This window comes from Tinamus guttatus, unplaced genomic scaffold (assembly GCF_059628265.1).
Source record: "Tinamus guttatus ecotype Peru unplaced genomic scaffold, ASM5962826v1 Tinamus_guttatus_pri_ptg000467l, whole genome shotgun sequence".
NCBI lineage: Eukaryota > Metazoa > Chordata > Aves > Tinamiformes > Tinamidae > Tinamus > Tinamus guttatus.
The window spans coordinates 327,856-340,142 of record NW_028289001.1 but is presented as its reverse complement, the minus strand read 5'-3'; the positions used below and the strand labels follow the sequence as shown (position 1 = coordinate 340,142).

The 12,287-nt window shown below is 45.5% G+C and overlaps 2 pseudogenes; both read left to right on the top strand.

Annotated features, from left to right (window-relative positions):
- The first annotated feature begins 2,913 nt into the window (after positions 1-2,913).
- LOC104577146 (beta-1,3-galactosyl-O-glycosyl-glycoprotein beta-1,6-N-acetylglucosaminyltransferase 4-like) lies at positions 2,914-5,057 on the top strand (annotated as a pseudogene).
- Positions 5,058-5,933: 876 nt separating this feature from the next.
- On the top strand, positions 5,934-6,965 carry LOC148593025 (endoplasmic reticulum lectin 1 pseudogene; annotated as a pseudogene).
- Positions 6,966-12,287: the final 5,322 nt, after the last annotated feature.

The window sequence follows — 12,287 nt, the reverse complement described above, 5'->3', positions numbered from 1 at the left end:
CTCTGAATCAGTCAGTACTTTGCAGCCTGCTCAGTAAGTTCCCTGATTGTGTTAGACACCGTGAGTGTTTATGTGTCAGCTGCACAATGTGGCATGGGCTGCAAAGTGTGATCAGTCTCCCTTCATTTCTCCAGGAATCTTCTCATATGCACATAGAAGTGCAAGTGCAAACATTTTAAAAAAGAAAACAAGATGGCAATGCCATGCACTCTCCCTAATATAAAGTTCTTATACAAGAGAGGGAACATCAATCCTGCATATAGTAAAGTTTCTCTTCAGAGAAAAAAATATTCATGCACAACATAAACAGAGGTGACGCCTGGGCAGTGCTACCTCAGATAAGGCTCTGCTGCTATCCCAGCGAGTTGGATCGTTCCTGGTGGCTTTAAGTGCTGCAGGCTTTAAGATACAAGAGCTCTGCACTTGAATCAAAAGCTGACGAGATTTGTGGGCACCCTTCTAACCTGAGAAATCCTTCTGTAGTCTCGCGTCATTCCTCAAGAAAGCCCCGTCTCTTGCAGAAACCGTCTTCATCCTCATTAAAGGCAAAATACTTGTGCCTAAGAGCAGAGGTTTTGCCCTTGTAACAGTAACTGGATGTGCTTGTCCTGGCCATAGTGTGCCTAGGAGGTAATGACTGGGAATATGAATTTGAAGTGATAGGTCTGTGGATGGAGCAGGAGGGACAGGGAGGTATTGGTAGTGGTAAATCGCACTGATGGAGAGATGTTACAGTGCTTAAGTGACAGGATTTAAGGATTCTGTTTCAAAAGGCCTCTTCATGCATGGCCTGATACTGTCTGAACCACTGTGATGACAATGATATAGCTGTGTTATAAAATACTGTTATGAATTGAGTACGAATATTGGTCCTATGCTCATCAACAGTAAGATGAAATCCTCAGGGCCGTCCAAGTGATTTCTTGCATGACCTGGTCTGACTCCAGAAGATTAGGTTAGTTTCAACTGCATGTGTGTGGCTTTTTTGTTAATTTGCCTAGGAATAGAAGGTTTGATGTTAGCTATTAGAACTGACCTATTTAGATGCTTCGGGAGGAGAATTAATGAAACAGTTCAGTCTTTACAGGCTGAGCTCTGACCGTGTAGCTGTAGCTTGAGATCTGACATTTAAAGATACTTAAGTTAGTCTCATGATATATTTTTGCAATACTTGATCTTATGTGTAGAAGAGGAATCTGCAGACATGTGAGCCACTTCTTCTGGTCACAGCATTTTTTTCCACTTAACGCATCTGTAAAACGACCCAATATTTGGCTCATTTTGACCCTGTATGTGGAAGCACAGCTGCTACTAAAGTCAGCAGAGTTGCAGAGACTATGACAGAGCATTACAGGTATCTGTACTATGCTTATTGCAGGAATTAAAGGAGGAAGGTTGTGCTAATCCATCCAACACCCAGCTCAGATGCTGGGACTGACAGGGCTCTTTTGCCATGGCATTATCATCATTTGCATGACTTGGGGAACCTCGGAGCTCACCATGCTCTGTCTGCACCCCCTGTCCTGCCTCTGACCTGGGGGGCAGGCAGGGAGTGAAGGATGTAGACAGACCTAGAGACAACGTCTAAAGATTTTCCTGTTGCTGACAACGTGCACCATCCTCCTCAATCTTCCCTTTTCTTTGCAAGTACTTCCGATGTCACTGCACTTAGCATTCTGTTCTGGATTGAAGCCTTTCTGGTCTTGTAATGGCATTGCATACCACTTATTTACAACAGTTTACATGTACACCTCTGCTGATTGTGCACTTACAAAATTTCAAAGTCAATAATAGGTCTGAACATAGGTTGGGAAAGTGAGCAGCTGTTTCCTTCGCTCGGAAACATACTGGAACAGCTCCTTTTCAAAAGAAATATATTGGAGGGTTTTGTGCGTGAACAGTTCCATTAAGAGAGAAAATAGACTTTATTTATGCACCTGGATGTGAATTCTGGTCTAATTTAAATTCAGTGATAGCAACAATGCTGTTTGCACTCAGCTGATAAAAAGCAAAACTCCAGGGAAACAGGATCATTGCATTCAGCTTTCCTTGCAGTAATGCCTCAGTTGTAAAGTTGCTACACAGAGATGTATATTATTAAATGCCACATAAAAGGGGATTGTATCTGTGCTGTTGCAATGCACAGCCCAGAGTTGTACCATGCAGCAAAGAGCAAGTTAATGTATTATAGCTGGCTGCTACCCTTCCTGCCCTTACTCCTCCCAGTGGTTGGAGGTGTTGTGGTTTCATCTTTCTTCAGAAGTCTGGACACGGGGACTACAGACATGTGAGATCCCATAGGAAAGGATGAGAAGGAATTTAATTGGACATGTTCATGGCCCAGTCCCAGGGCTAGAGACAATTATGATGCTCTGAGTGACTCTTAAAACTTTCAGCTTAATGTTTTGTTTTTTAAAAATACAAATACCTACCATTAAGCAGGCACTCTCTGCAGACTCACAAGATTCCCTTGCTACTCCCGTTGGATTCCTTGGACTTACTCAGGAGAATAAAATCTCCTTCTTGAGTTTATACTCAGGAAAAAAAACCTCAGAGTGTTTCTGCCCAAGAGGGGTTTGCCCTCAGTTGATGGCTCATAAGAAATAAATTAAAAAAAAAAAGTTTGGAAAATAAACATTAGGAGTCTTATTCCAGCACTCTTATTCTGTTGGATGCTATCGCAAATCTAACTTGTTTTCTTGCCTTCAGTCAGCTAATTTCAAGTAAATTACAACTGTTTGCCAGTTTTTGAAATAACATGAACAGAAGAAACTAGTTGCAGACTTCTAGTGCCCTGTCATGCTATGTTGGTATTTATGCTACAGACAGACTAGTGTGCTCATGTCTGTGTTAGCAGGTGCCTCTGATTAATTGTTCCTGTTTTAAAGTACTATATCTTTGTCTTCCTACAGAATGAAGAGACATAAGTGTACCTACAAATGTCCCACAAGAAAGAAGATTCTGATCCTGTGTTTTACAGGGTGGCTGCTTGCACTGCTGAAGCTCCTCCATATTGAAAGACTCTTTTTTCCACATAAGGGCATTTATTTGGTTGAATGCTTCCTAAGCACTTCTTCTTTTGTTAGAAACAGATATTCCTATCTTAGAAATGACTTCCATTATGAAATTAATTGTTCATCTATATATGAACAAGAGCCTGGTGAAATTGGCAAGAGCTTAGAGATAAGAAGAAAATACATAATTGATTTAGATGATGAAGACATTGTAGCACTTAGGAAATACCATCTAAAGCCTGTTTCTGCAGAGGAAGAGAATTTTCCATTAGCCTATTCTTTGGTTGTTCGTAAAGATGCAGTAATGGTAGAAAGGCTTATACATTCACTGTATAGCCATCAAAATATATACTGCATCTATTATGACCAAAAAGCAGCAAAAAGCTTCAAATCTGCTATGAACAATCTAGCTAAATGTTTCCCCAATATTTTCATTGCATCAAAATTGGAAACGGTGGAGTATGCACATATTTCAAGGATGCAGGCAGATTTCAATTGTTTGTCTGATTTGATGGACTCCTCAGTTCCCTGGAAGTATGTTATTAATTTGTGTGGCCAAGATTTCCCTCTGAGGTCGAATTTCCAGTTGGTTGCTGAACTGAAAAAACTCAGTGGGGGAAATATGCTGGAAACTATAAAGCCAAGCAGTAGCAAAAGAGAATGATTTATTTATCACTATGAACTAATGAAAGTGCCTTATGAATACATGCGGATGCCTATAAAACCCAACATTTCCAAGAATCTACCACCCCATAATACTGAGGTTTTTGTAGGCAGTGCCTAATTTGTTTTAAGTCGAGAATTTATTCGATATACCCTTGAAAACTCCCTTGCAAAAGATTTTTTTTGATTGGTCAAGGGACACTTACTCTCTGGATGAACATATATGGGCCACTCTTGCACGTGTTCCTGGGGTCCATGGGGAAATCCCAAGGTCGGCGCAGGATATAACAGATTTCCAAAGCACAACTCGTTTGGTGAAATGGAATTATCTTGAAGATCACTTGTATCCCCCATGCACAGGCACCCACCTTCACAGTGTGCGCATCTATGGGGCTGCAGAATTACGATGGCTTATGAATTATGGGCATTGGTTTGCCAATAAATTTGACTCCAAAGTAGACCCTGTCTTAATAAAATGCTTAGCAGGAAAGCTGGCAGAACAACAGAAGGAATGTGTTCGCTTGTCCTCTGATAGCTATTTTCTGCACAGAAGTTCTGTGAATGTGTCACGATAGTAGCACTGTATTCCCTACTACTGCCAGTACTGTGTACTGTTATAGAACAGGGCCTGAAGCTGCTCTGCCTTGACCTACTGCAAAATGCTAGCAAATTAAATGTTCATAGATGTTCATTCTGCATAAAGTTCAGGGCTCTGGAGAGTCAGATACCTGGTCATTTATTTATGAAAAATCATGCTTTCCTGATTAATGGTTCTCTAACTTGCTACAATAATCATGTAATTGTTCTGCAAGGGGATTTTTAAAGGATAAGGTTTGATTTTTGGAGGTTCTAACACTGTCTATCCTAATGGAATATTTCAGAAATGTGTTTCACATTGAGTTTGTTTGCATCTTTCCTAAGAAACTTCAACATGTCTCTTTGAGGATCTCCTTTTTCTTCACTTTTGTTTTTCTGAAATGTTTGAAACAAAGGCCTCTGTATCTGCTGCCACAGGAAAACTGGAAGAGCTCAGCTGCCAGAGAAAACTAAAAGAGGAAAGTATGAGAGCAAGTGAGCCATGTGGCCTGGCTTAGAGACCTGAAGTCCCAAGCTTCCCATTTGTGGGAGTTAACAAAGTTCTTTGCAATGTCAATATGACTGGATGATATAAGGGAAGAAGAATCCTTAGGTACCACACTATAAGCAGCATTGTTCTCTCTTTCCAGTTCATCTCTGCTTTCAGATTTTCCCTCTGTGAAATTTGTGTTCAGATGCTGTGCCATACCTATGAAATTGATGGTGATTGCTTGAAACAGCATTACATACTGAAATCCTTTGAAAGCAGTACGTGTGCGTCCTACGTACAGTTACTAGAGCCCCTTAAAGGAGAACAGGCAGGTGTCTGTCTTCATTTCTGTCTCTTCTGTTGCGGTCAGCCTGGGGCCGGCGATGGGCAGTGTCTCCTCGGCAGATGGGGGAACTGAGCGGGAGAGGAGGAAGCTGCAGCCACGCGGCCAGCATGACCAGGCAGCTCATTGGACGGCCTCGCGCGTGGTCGGCGTGGGATCACCTGCCTGATTGGCTGGTTGGGTTGCTGGGCTCCGCATGCTGCCGGGCAAGGCGGGGGCTGCTCCAGGCACGGAAGCTCTGTAAGTGGCGTTTAACCCTAAATAAAGGTCTGTGGCTCACCCTCACAGGGACCCTGCTCCTCCATACACCCGCAAATGGCGCACAACATGGGGCTCGAAGACTAGCTGTCTCTCTGGTTGCACCGCCCAGCTGAACTCTGGGATTCACGCTGAAAGGAAGCGTAAGGATCAAGCTGAAAGGAAGCTTACTTTTTGTGCATGCACTAAAAGCCTCCTGGAAGAAAAGAGGTAAGCGGCTGGGAACTACGGGTTCATACCTAACGAAGGAACAGAAGGACTGAGTCCGCTCCTTCACAAGGTGCAGCAAATGGCGCCCGAACAGGGACAGAGATAGGCAACAGACGCGCTTGTCGCACCGGGGCGTAGCTCGACTGAACAAAGGCTGAAAGGAAGTTGCGTGCACACAAGTGCTTCCTGCGGGGTGGAGGTAAGCAGTCGAGAACGATGGGGAACTCCATGACACAGGAGCAGAAGAATGCGGGAGAGGTGGCTGATTTGAAACAGAGCTTGATATGGGCGCACGAGCAAGAGCCGCATCTAAATACTCATACAATGTATGACCTGCCATCATGAGACAAGGTCAGGGTGATACTACGGGACAGGGCAGATGTGGCCAGTAGCAGGGGCTGGTGGCAGCGGCTCCGTGGCCATCTTGGCTTGCTCGGCCCAGGGCAGCGTCGGCGCAGGCTGGTGCCGGGGGCGGCCGCGCTGCTGGGCGGGATCCTGCTGTGGGCGGCGGGCGGGCCGCACCGCAACGCCCCCTGCAGGGCGGCCCGGCACCGAGCCCAGCCTGCCCGCGAGCGGGGTTCTGTGTAACCGCATCGTCATGACCACTGCAGATATCCTTCCACTCATGTCCAGCGGCAGTGAGGAAGAAGAGAAGGACTACAATGGTCCTGCTCCAGGAGAATTGCTGGAACGCCTTTTTAAGAAGAGAAAGAAACTGGTCAGAAAATAAACAAGAATACTGTCTTGGGAAAATGATGATAAAGAACCCACCATCAGAACCAGATCAAGAAGAAAAGGAAAATCCAAAAGAGAGTGCAAAAGAGATACCTACAAAAAATACAGAAGAGTAAATGACCCCATACTATCCTGTAGAAATGGGAAATGGCACACCTTGTAGCTTCAGACAAAACCTACCCGGATCAAGCACAGTGATGTACATCTGCCATCCAGTAGCTAAGTACGAGATCCTCTACATAGTCGAAATCACAACTTGTGAGTATGAAGGGGTTATACTGACACTTCTGTTATGCAGCCATCCTAAATACAGGTTTAGGGCTTCCCCTGTGAATGACATCTTTTGCCAGCCACTACCATGATTGCCACTTAAACCCCATAACCTGGAACAGCTGGAGAAACAGCAAGAATTGATGAAGATGCCTTTTAGAAGAATTGAGGAGGAAGAAATGCATTCAACAAAAGAAGAGAAATTTTCTTCCATCTATAAAGCAACTGCTGTTGGAAACCACCAACTATTGACTGTGGGAACAACTCATATCTCCAAACTGACTGATGACCAACTTATAAAGGAGTTTCTTAGTGGTTTCTACTGCTTCCATGGGGGGGTTGGTTGGTGGAAGTACGAATTCTGCTATGGCAAATATGTTACCATGAGGATAAGGAAAGCAGATGAGGCCCTGCCAATGCTGTGGCATTTTGGCGGAAAAGAACCATCCTAACCTAGTAAAGTCATGGTGGAGGTGTGGGACCCGGGGACGGGCCGATGGGAAAAGCAGTACCACTGATAACATGGGGGCGAGGGCATGCTTGCGTCTCCACAGATCAAAGCCTGCAGTGGATTCCTGCGCGATGGGTCCGACTGGCACTAGCGGCGGCCTCCTCCTCCCTTTCTTCATTATTCTCACTGGAACCATAATGGCAAAAAAAAAAAAAAAAAAAAAGGGGGGGGGAGTATCAGAGTATCAGTTTGATAAAACTTCTGCTTTTTTTCTTCCACCGCAGCTGCCAGGCTCGCTCCCAGCACTGCACAAATTATAGCTTTTCCCTTCCCCCTCTTAACCTTAGCTTCTTTCTGAAATACTCTTATCCTGTCTACCACACTCTGTGGTTGAAACCAATGGTTCTTTGCCCAATCTTGTCCCTCTGGTGAGGGGCAAGATCCATGCGCCTCTAAAAGATCATACAATTTCTCAATTCCTTCAACTCGGGAGGGAACATTATCACAAGCATCGGCTGCCTGCTGGGCGGCCATTTTCACAACAAAGGAGTTATAGTCCTGGGAGGGTCACACCTTAATATCCGTTTCCCCTATGCGCTCCCATGAAACCACAGTTTCACAGCACCAAAAATTTTACTAACACAAAAGTTTCACAGCAAAGGGGATATAGTCCTGAGAGGGTCACACCTTAAAATCCAAATTTCCCCTATGCACTCCCAGGAGACCAGTTTATACTAACACAAAAGTTTCACAACAAGGTAGCAGGGCACTCTCATCTCCAGGGATCCTGTCCGTGATGCCAATAAAAAATGTCCCGATCCGGTGTCGAGGGAGGTTTCATGTTGCAGATAGTTAGGGAACGGCGGCCGGAAGATATCGTGCTGTACGGAAAGATAGGGCCCCTAGTAGCCAATAGTGTTTAGTCTATGGTGTAAGCAGACGGATGTGACGTTGTAAACCTAGATATATAACACCTTGTTTCCCATCAATAAAGGCCATTTGCCGTCCACCACATTGCTGTCAACTAGCTGATAGCCCGAGTGGCTTGGGGGTGGTCGCCGTGCCGTCCCTGAACCAGGTCGCTGCAGCCATTTGAACTGCAACAAGTGGTGCCGAAACCCGGGAACGTCATCGCCTGGATGAGCGAGCAGCGTGAGCAGCAGCCAGAGCAAGTGGACCACCCCGGCGAAGGGGACACTACCGAATCAACAAGGAGGATGGAAGCCCTCATAAAGGTCGTATCGCAATTACATAAGTACTGGGGGATTGATTGTAAGCCAAAAGATTTTACTCTTGCAGTTACAAGGCTTTTGAAAATTAAGGCTATAGACCAGCCGGTGGATATTCTCCACCCTGAACTGTGGGACAAATGTACTATGGCATTAGCTGAGGAGACAATGTTCTCAGGTTGTGGGAAAAACCTTAAGGCTTGGGGAAAAGTTGTACAAGCCTTGCAGAAACTGCAAGATTTTACTCTTGCAGTTACAAGGCTTTTGAAAATTAAGGCTATAGACCAGCCGGTGGATATTCTCCACCCCGAACTGTGGGACAAATGTACTATGGCATTAGCTGAGGAGACAATGTTCTCAGGTTGTGGGAAAAACCTTAAGGCCTGGGGAAAAGTTGTACAAGCCTTACAGAAAGCTATGAAAGAGCAGGAGACTTGGGTAGCAGTAAAAGACTGTTTATTGGCCACGTACAAAGTGGGAATCGGGACAACTGCGCAGACTTTGGACCCCCCAGATGATGGCAATTCTGCTGAGCCTAAAGGTCAGCAAGAGGGTGAAACATCCCCTCCATCCCCGAGCCCCGCCCCGCTTACAGAGGAGCAGAAACAGCCGAAATCTGTTTGGAGCGAGCTAGCCGAGGAAGCCAGGAACATTGAAAAGAAGTCAGAGCATAATGACGTCTGGGCCAGGCCACCACCCTATGCCCCTCAAGATGGCGCCGAGCCACAAGGGGAAGGGCGGGGCGAGGGTGCCCCCGGCGCGAGTGAGGCGCCGGAACTGGAAACCAATGGGAGTGACCGGACACCTGAGGGCGGCCCGAGGGAGGGGCCGAGAGGAAGTCCGAGGGAGAGGCGGAGAGAAGACCCGAGTGAGGGGTCGAGAGCAAGTCCGAGTGAGGGACAAAGAGAAGACCCGAGTGAGGGGTCGAGAGCAAGTCCGAGTGAGGGACAGAAGACCCGAGTGAGGGGTCGAGAGCAAGTCCGAGTGAGGGACAAAGAGAAGACCCGAGTGAGGGGTCGAGAGCAAGTCCGAGTGAGGGGCAAAGAGAAGACCCGAGTCAGGGGTCGAGAGCAAGTCCGAGTGAGGGGCAAAGAGAAGACCCGAGTCAGGGGTCGAGAGCAAGTCCGAGTGAGGGGCAAAGAGAAGACCCGAGTCAGGGGTCGAGAGCAAGTCCGAGTGAGGGGCAAAGAGAAGACCCGAGTCAGGGGTCGAGAGCAAGTCCGAGTGAGGGGCAAAGAGAAGACCCGAGTCAGGGGTCGAGAGCAAGTCCGAGTGAGGGACCTGGAGCGAGCCCGAGGGAGGGGCCGAGAACCGATCAGAGCGGACATTTCAAAAAACACCGAAGCCCAACGAAAAAGTACCGGAGCCCGGAAGTGACCAGTCAGTCGAGTTCCGACTCCGGATCAGCCACTAGTCAGGACGAGTGGCTCACAACCGATTCAAACTTAAGGAAGGAGAAAAAGAAGGTAAACATCCGAATTAAAGAAAAACCGGCGGGAGCGTTCATGATTAAGCATGTTGCAAAGGAAGAGCATCTGACCCCAATTCAGGTGGCTGTTACCTTTAAAATAAAACTAATGAAAATTGTGAGTTTCTGTTCACAGGACCGGATCATCGGACACCCCCGTAACCCGTACACCCCGGTGACAAGCGTCCCGCCCGAGCCTGCGAGTTCCACGCTGACCGAATCCAGAAAACAACAAAACAGCCTCCGCAAGAGGGGGCCGCGATGCCTTTGCGTTATCTTAATTTTGCAGCTTGTCACTATAGGACAGGTAGAGTCACACCAGCCCTTTAAATGGGGTACTTGAACAGATCGAACAATCTCAAGCAATTAGTACAAAAATAACTACAGGGCTGATCACAATGATCATGATGACGCTAATCTTTGGACCCTGTATATTGAATAAGCTCATGCCGTTTGTCAAGAATCAGCTAGAGAAGGTTAACATCATGTTAGTAGAACACCAACAACTGCTTTAAGAATATATCCACTCAGTATTACCCCCAAGTTATCCCAAGGTACACCCTATTCCTACACCCTGGTATTACCTGTCATCCCCTACCTTCTACGCGCCTTCTTCTTTGTGCCTTATGTTTTATGTCAAGTTTATGATATGTAATTTTAAGATTGGTATAACTATAAGAATAGAATAAGATAGTAATAAGAATAAGATAGTTGTATTTTAGCTAGTTTTGTTATGCATAGGGAGGGGGGAAGTTGTTGCAGATAGTTAGGGAACGGCGGCCGGAAGATATCGTGCTGTACGGAAAGATAGGGCCCCTAGTAGCCAATAGTGTTTAGTCTATGGTGTAAGCAGACGGATGTGACGTTGTAAACCTAGATATATAACACCTTGTTTCCCATCAATAAAGGCCATTTGCCGTCCACCACATTGCTGTCAACTAGCTGATAGCCCGAGTGGCTTGGGGGTGGTCGCCGTGCCGTCCCTGAACCAGGTCGCTGCAGCCATTTGAACTGCAACAGTTTCAATACGATCCCAAGAGCAAGATTAAGACATAAACGGGGTCAAATGCCATACAACCTTGTTAGCTTTATTCTCATAAGTGCAATATGACAGACAGAAGAAGAAGAGAAAAGGGAAAGAAAGACAAACAAGCAAGCGGGAGAGATGCAACAAGGCTATAGTTACCACCACCACCAGTCTGGCTAAGTGTCACTGGCTCCGCTTCGGTGCAGGTCTCGGTGCAGGTGATGTTCCGTGACAGAAGGCCGTGCACGCTGGTGCAGGTGATGTTCCGCGCTGCCCGAGGAGGGGAATATGTGCTCCTTTTATGTCCCCCTTCTCAAAGAGTCCTCCCATTTTCTCGAGGTTTTCTGGTACGTGTTGTTCCTGTCGTACGTGCTGTGTGCTTTTGTATTCCTCTTCACCGCCGATTCGCATGCAAACTGCTCTGGTGGGCACTGCTAAGGATGTCATTGTTCAGGTCTCAAGTTGTTCTTCCAACGCCAAGTAGATAGCTGCTATTACAGTCTCCCCAGAGATAAGATGCCAGGGTTATGAGGCACAAATGGTGAGAGACCTTCCCAGAGGTAAGATGCCAGGGCATTGTCCAGGTAAATGGTGGATCAACGATGTCGAGACAAAAACAACCCATAACAGTCTCTTTCTTACACTATAACACATTTAAGTTAACTTAAAAGACTTTTTTCCTGGGCTACAATTAGAAACTTCATTGTGATTTAATTAAAGGCAGCAGCATTTCGATTGCTGGGTCTTTTTTCCTCTGCCTGAGTTTGTTCTCTGAGACAGAAAGGATGGTAAGTCTCAGTTTTGCCTGGGGTGATGAGAAAGAACTTAGAGAGTGCACAGAGATGTTGCAGGTGGCGTCATTACCACCGGAGCATAACAGGTTGAGAAATAAGGACAACTACATCGTATGCTGCACAGTTTCAAGCCACTATTTATCTACAAATTGAGTAGGAATTTGAAATCATACAATTGGAAATGATATCATCCAAACATTTAGGTGCTGTATTGCTAGTTCCTGTAGGAAGTAACATGAAGATTGAGACCTGCATTATTCTCTTGACACGTGGAAAAATGAGCTGTAGAAAGAATTATGTGAGATTTCATTTAGCAGAAAAATTAAATCTCCTTCTATAGCTCTGCAAAATGACTTTGAAAAATGGTAGAACTAAAGCTATCAGGTATATTATGCCAAGGGATATTATGCTTGGTGTTTTTTTTTTTTTTATGGTTGTTTCTTACCATTCTACTGCAGCAGTTTCAACTCGTTTATTGCCTTAAGATACAAATATCAATTAAATTTTATCATTTATCTCTCATTTATTCTAAGCTATGATGGAGTCCAGAATCTTATAACAGCTCTAAGGAATAAGATAATTACAGTCACACGTGTGAGCATGATTGAATTTCCATTTAATTGGCTTTACGTGACATATATTTGTGCTTAGCTACTCTGGACCTGAATTGGTACAAAAGTTATCAGCTTCCATAACTAAGAGACCATCCATATTTTGCTCTGGTGGCATTTCAAGGACAAGTCATCACCTATCCTTTGT